Source organism: Helianthus annuus, chromosome 12 (assembly GCF_002127325.2).
Source record: "Helianthus annuus cultivar XRQ/B chromosome 12, HanXRQr2.0-SUNRISE, whole genome shotgun sequence".
NCBI lineage: Eukaryota > Viridiplantae > Streptophyta > Magnoliopsida > Asterales > Asteraceae > Helianthus > Helianthus annuus.
In genome coordinates this window covers 137,245,827-137,252,549 of record NC_035444.2, presented here as the reverse complement: position 1 = coordinate 137,252,549, position 6,723 = coordinate 137,245,827, and the positions used below count along the sequence as shown (strand labels likewise).

The 6,723-nt window shown below is 33.2% G+C and overlaps 1 long non-coding RNA gene across 15 annotated transcripts; it reads left to right on the top strand.

The window, feature by feature from the left end:
* The first annotated feature begins 273 nt into the window (after positions 1 to 273).
* On the top strand, positions 274 to 5,577 carry LOC110895707. 15 transcript variants are annotated; one of them, XR_002567313.2, is made up of 14 exons: positions 287 to 391; positions 590 to 654; positions 743 to 800; positions 1,323 to 1,384; positions 1,751 to 1,783; positions 1,868 to 1,899; positions 2,105 to 2,154; positions 2,230 to 2,469; positions 2,557 to 2,622; positions 2,748 to 2,862; positions 3,637 to 3,706; positions 4,173 to 4,363; positions 4,513 to 4,541; positions 5,047 to 5,577. It is a non-coding gene; the product is annotated as an uncharacterized LOC110895707 (long non-coding RNA). The 15 variants fall into 15 exon arrangements; XR_002567312.2 differs by having other exon boundaries at positions 2,077 to 2,154; XR_002567311.2 differs by having other exon boundaries at positions 277 to 391; positions 593 to 654; positions 1,868 to 2,154.
* The last annotated feature ends 1,146 nt before the right edge of the window (positions 5,578 to 6,723 follow it).

Here is a 6,723-nt window from a genome sequence, read left to right as displayed (position 1 = left end):
CAGGAATTTTTGGCATACGGGGTTTTCCTGAGCCCGTCGGGGACGGACCTATACCCGTGGCCGATGGCTTGTCCAACTCTACTTCTCCAATTTTTGCTTCTTGCACTCCCGGTTCATCCGTAACGCGTCCTGGTGCTCCGGTTTTCGACCCGGTGACCCGTAAAGCTCCCGAAAAGCTCCTTAAACTTCGTTAAACCTGCATAAGCACAAGTCTAATTAAAAGTAGGCCATTCAAGATTAAAACTCATATAAAAACATAAAGTTACACAATTACGAGCACCGGTTTTCAACCACGTATCAAAAACCCGGGTTTAACTTCACTTTTCTCCCCCATCTAGGGTTTTTGCGTTCTCCATCTGCTCACACACAATCTCAATTCTCTGCGACCGTGGTAAATCGAATCTTCTCTTTTAGATCTACTTAATTTTTTCAATATATATTGATGGTTTCTCATGTTTGATTACTAATTTTGTGTTTTGATTTTGAATCTTTTCATGTGATTATTGGATCTATATTTTTTTAATAATTGTTCAATATTATTATGCGATCTCATCCTCTCTAATCGGCTACACCATTTCCAACCTTCTAGCAGGTAAGGATTTCATCTCTATATCTCTAAAAATGTTGGATTTCATGTAATCGCTTTGATTCAAGGTTAGATACTCAATATTTTCTATTAAACGTCGTGATTATATCATTCCAATCCATAATCGATGTTTTCTTTGTTATCATATTCAATTAGGGTTTCTTGCCAATCGATCTATTTCATACTCCTACACATAAATGTCTTCTACATCAAGGTCTGATTCCTATACTAAGAGATTTTGTCTTTACTTCTTCCAGATCTGATTATTATGGTTCTTATCTGACTATTAGGGCCGATATATTAAACATTGATGTTTTATGTTTTATGTTGTTTGGATGAAGATCTTCATGTTTAGGGTTAATATCAGAGTATTAGGGTTTTATTTGGAATTGCTTGGTTTTATCATTCCATCTCTTTTAGTCGCCTCTCAGTTTTGTAGTCCTTAAATCATTTTAATTTTTTGATACATTAAGGAAGGAAAACACATTAAGATTCAATTTCGGTTTTACATTTTTTTGAGTTTTGATTGATTTAAATTCATCATCACTAACCGGTAAATAACATACCAATCATTAGTACAAATAAAAAAATGGTCAGTATCTTTTCATGTAACATGTCTAATGGGTCAGGTTAAGCTTCTTGAGTTTAGGGTCAAAGCAAACATTTTTTTAAATGTGAAACTGGGTTGTATCTTAGCATTGGAATCTATCTATCTATTTGATTTTGATATTTGAAGGATAATGCAAGGACTACAGAAGAAACGGAGTTTGATTGAGTTGTCCGTGGTTGAGGCCTGAGGTAACCCTGTGTAAACTTTTTTTTATTCCGCCTTTTTATTTTACATGTCTGCGTCTTTGTGGGATATTGGGGAAAAGGGTTGCTAACTTGCTAAGAAGTGAGGTGAGGGTTAATCTCAAGATGGGTGAGATTGTGAGCTTCATGATTGAAGGTCGTTTGTAGTCTTGAATCCAGTTTGTGTAATGGCTTCTGGATCTATACTTAGTCATAATTAATTATTTTAAATTATTTATTGTAACTTAATTTGTTAGTCATTATCTCTATTGTAACTTAATCAGATTCTAATCTATTCTACCGTTTTTCTCTTTTTGTATTCGACTGGAACATTGTTCTTTACGTGCTAACAATCATTGTCCTTTTATTCAGAATTTTAGCTGTAGACCTTCATGAAAACATCAGGTTACAAATTTTGTTAACAATATTATAGTTGCCATGTTTGCTACTATTCATCTTATTTAGCATGGTTTTTGCAATGAAATGCAGGAAATAATGCGGGATGCGGGAGTTGAGTGAAGGTAACTATTACCAAAAGTGATGTTTAATCTCCTTCACTTATGTTTGGCATCGGTTAAAATCATGTTAATATTATATTCATTATTGATGCTCCACTATTTTAAATGGCTTTTTGTGACTAAAGATGACATAAAAGGTCCATGTGGGGTAATCTATGTTTTATAACACCTGATTAATAGTTTTCATGGTTACGTGGATGTTCAAAAGATCCAAAGCATTAACCGGTCCAACTTTCTTAATTGAAGATCCCAACAAAGGTATTGATATCAGCTTTTGCTTTGATTTGCTTTTTTTGTGTTACCTTTCGTTAATTTGTTTGAGACTTGATGTAGGTGGTATGAAAAAGCTGAGGACATGTGGAGCTTGAACAAGTGGGGCTCCTAAGAAAGTTGCAACAATTGAAGCACCTTCATTCTGTTTAGAAAAGCTAAACAAGATGACATATACCTTTGGTTTATAATCTTCAATAGGAGAAGGCACTTATTGTCAGGTTTTTCATGGAAGGCACTTTGGTCATTAAGATGCTGGATACGAGCTCCATATTAGATTCTGAATCGGATTTTAGAGACAAGGTAAAAATTTCATTTTATTTTTTAAATTAGTGTGTTAATGTAAATGGTTTTGTAGTTTATAGTGTTTGTTTATGGTTGATTGAAAAGTTGGAGAAAAAGTAACAAAAGTTGTAAGCAAGAGAGAAAGCTGATAAAGAAAAGGCTAATGAAATGGTAATTTATATTTATAACTTAGCAGTTCAACTTCATTGTGATTACCAGATATTTCTTTTCTGATGTTCGTGCTGTTTCTTTTCAAGTTATTGAATTTATGTGTGATATTTGTTGCTTTATTGCAGACTGGTCTTTAGTTATGTAATAATGTCTGGTTAAGTAATCTGCAGTTTTGTTTTGTGTTTTAACAAATCTGCACGATTAGGGGAATGAGGTGGAGGAAAAAAAAGAAGGTGAAAGGTTAGTCCTATTTAATGAAATTTGTTTACACTGGCATTGAGGTTTGATCTCAAATTACAAGTCTGAATTTTTTTTTCTTCGTCTGAGAGATTTAGATTGAGGTTGGTGATATTATATTCGAGATAGAGATAAATAAAACTACCCTTGAATTTGAATGTCTTGAAGAAGGGTAAAATTTCCTTTTTAGTGGTTTAATGCTAAAATTATTTTATGCGAGATAGAGACGGATAAAGCTACACTTGAATTTGAATGTCTTGAAGAAGGGTAAAATTTCTTTTTTAGTGGTTAGACACTAAAATTTTTTTTATTTTTTTGTTAATCTTCCCTGTGGTGTATAGTTTATACCATCTTAGTGGTGATAATTGAAGTATCTACGTATAAGTGGGTTTCTTTTATATCTAATGGCTCAAAGTCACAATCCCTTTAAAGCGCTTTATGCAAAAAAAAAAAAAAAAAAAAAAAAAAAAAAAAAAACTTTGTCAATATCGTTTTTGCAATTATGAATTATATATAACATGCTAATTAAGTTATTAAATATATAAAAATTAAATAGTTGACAAAAAAATTGGTCAACTCTGCCGGACCCATTCTGGAGGGACACAATAAATTATGAGTTTTTGACCCATTACTCAAATCTCCTGACCTACCCATTTCACCATCTTTGCACCATATATTGATTGTTTACATCCAACTCTTTATGGCAATATCAGTGTTTAAGTTGGGATATCTATTACTACTTGAATGCTTAAAGCCTTAACAGAACACTAACTGCAGGTACTTAGCAAAGATATGGACACCTGAGGGTTCAAAAGACGTTGCAGTTGGATAACCCATTGCAATAACAGTAAGTATCTACTGTTACAAAAGTGTAACAATACTAATTATCAAATAATGAACAATTATGCCTTTTGTACCAATAATTAAAGCCGCATAGCCATTTTCTTATATTGCTTTCCAATCAACTAAAATGAAGAGCTTACAAAATGGGTGGGTTAGGTAACACACTTATGTCAATTTGGGTTGGTCCTGCTTATAAACGCTTTTTTTTCTTCCCTTTTATTGAATTTTACAAATTTAGATGCTGATATAATTTTGAAAAGAAAACAATTTTGGATGTTTTAGGCATTTGAATTCGTATTCTTCGTTCAATATGTTTCCATATTAACCAATTCTTTACGTTTTATACATTTTGACCTGTTAGAGGCTAAGTAAATTTACTTATTTACCCTTAATCTGGTTGAATTTGTGACCTCTATCAAAATGTAACAATTATTAAGAACACATTGGAACTAACGTTACAATTTTGCAAGGTTGAGGATCCAGCTGAAGTTGAGGTGGTATAGACACATGTTGGTGGCAATTTAGTAGCTAAGGAGGCAAACCCAGCTCCACATGCTACCCATGATAAAGAAGTTAAAGGACAAAAGTTCAACTTTTCTAGAATAAGTCCACCTGGAAGTTACTAATTGCACAACAGAAATTAGATGCTTCATCAGTAATGGTATGTGTGTAACAACCACCAAAAAATAGATCTTTAAAACCCAGATCTTGTAGAAATTGGATCCAACGAAAATAAATAAAAATAGTAAATAAACATGTATTTTTATTAAAAAGACTATCCTTATAACTTTTGGTTGGTTCTTTTTGTAGAAGGACTCAACATACATGAACATCTTGAGGTACGGCAAACTATTTTCTTTTTGTTTATTTTTCCAATCTTCTTAGTTTTTGGTGAAATGTGACACAATTGGCGAGTTGTGTAACATGTAAAAACAGTTTTGGGTTGTAATGAGTTTTATAGTACAAGGTGAATTGATGTTGGAATTAATCTTGATGATACGAGTCATATACGGGTCAAGTCGGTTATTAGTTTTTATTTAGACGGGTCACTGAATAACAAGCAGGTCAAGGTATTGAGTTAGTCTAGAAGTTGACTGAGTTTGCCGGAGGAACTCTAAAAATTTAAAATGGACTGTGGTTGCTGAATAAAAGGAGTTCGATTGGAATATTCTTTTTGGCATGTGCTTTGTATTTTTTAAAATAGGTTTCGTTTATCTTTGAATATTGTACTCTCATTTTTGTATTGTTAATTTCGAAGGCTAATTGTCTATTCAGTGTCTATGATACAAATGTGCAACCAATTTTTGTTTATGTTGGTTCCTGAAATTACTTTGCTTTTTGTAGTCTTGGGGAAAAAATTTGAAGGCTCACCTTGCTAATAGCACTCTACAAATGCTAATGCTGGTGGTAAGGCTAAGCATGTGTTGGGATTCGGCTTGGAAAAGATTGCCAGATGTAGTTGAGGGGAAAGATGAAGTCGCAGCGTTAATGGATGCCCTCAAAACTCAAAACGATAAATTTTTTAAAGGCTTAACACGTTCAGCACCTCAACTGGTGGAAAGCATCAAGGAAATTACATACTGCTGGGTACACAAGTGGTCTAAGCTAAGCGAGATGTCGTACCAAAACTGGAGCAGCTTCGAGGGGTTAAATTTCAGGAGATAAAGGCCTTTTATTTTGGTCTTTGTAATGTCCGGGTGAACACTCTTTGTTGTTTGGTTATGTTGTTCCTGTTGTCTTAGCTCCTTGCTTAGGGCTGTTTGTTTTTAGGTTGTGTTGGTTTTAATAAAGTCCCATTTGGCAGTTAAAAAAAAGTAGTTCGCAACTCTTCTCTATATATATAAACCGTAACTAAAGGATATTCCAAGAAGGTAATTGCAATCTTCATCGTATATACATGTAAAAGTCCAAGTTAGTTTAGTCTAACCAATGCATGCTATTTGTGTCATGTCATTTCTTTTACAAGTGCTTATCTCTAAATACACTATTGATACATTGCGATTTGTTATTTTAATCTACGTTTAAATCAATATGCTATAATATGCGAGTGTCGTATTTATCTTTGTACGCGTTTTGGTGTGATTTCTATTATTTTGATAATTTTTAGTGTTTATACACGATTTGCTTCTTACTAAGATTGAGGAAGTTTATCGTATAACAAAAGATACGAAGGCTTCTATTGACTATGTAGTTTATGTTGGTCGTTTCCTTCCAACAAATGTAGTATTCTAAGCTTCTAACCATTTTAAGAAAGTTGTATGGGTGACCATTTAATATTCATCCTCAGACTTCCATAATAAGTTCACGCATATAGTTTCTTTATGATCAGTAACGTAATTTCTTTTCTAAAACTAAGAAACATATCATTTTTAACACCGCGAAATTTGCGGGTATTAGCACTAGTTAATAAAATAAATTAGATGAAATTCGTAATCTGGTCATTAATACATTGGTTTGATCTTCGTGTTTCTTTTGCTAATTTTATCTAGGGTATAAAGATACGCGCAATGCTTTTAACTAATGGGTTTTACTTTAGCGTTTCAGGTTTTCAGCTGGTGCCATCCGCCCAGGTTAGTCTTTAATATGTTTTATATTTGATTTGCTTTTTTTTAGTTGTTTGGGTATTGTTATCGGTACGACACCTGACACTAATACTAGGTATAGTTTACGATACAAAATCACACTTTATTTTAGGCAAAACGCCTTTTTCAATAAAATTTATAATTAAATTTAAATGCGCATTTGGAATTTTTTTTTAAGTCTGATTGCTTTTGTATTAGTTTATTAGGCAAGTTTTTGGTTAACTGTGTGTATATTAGGTAAGCTTATTGTTAACTATGTCTAGCTCTCGAAAAAAGGGGTCGTATACTTAATGAGTCTCTTCCTTCTCCTGATGCGTCCACTTCAGTACATGTACGAAAGTCTTTCGCGTCTGGTAGCAATGAAGTTTCTAATTCTATGTATATAGATAACGGTGATTGTACTAGCATATGCGAACATTGCCATGCCGTATTTTGGTAT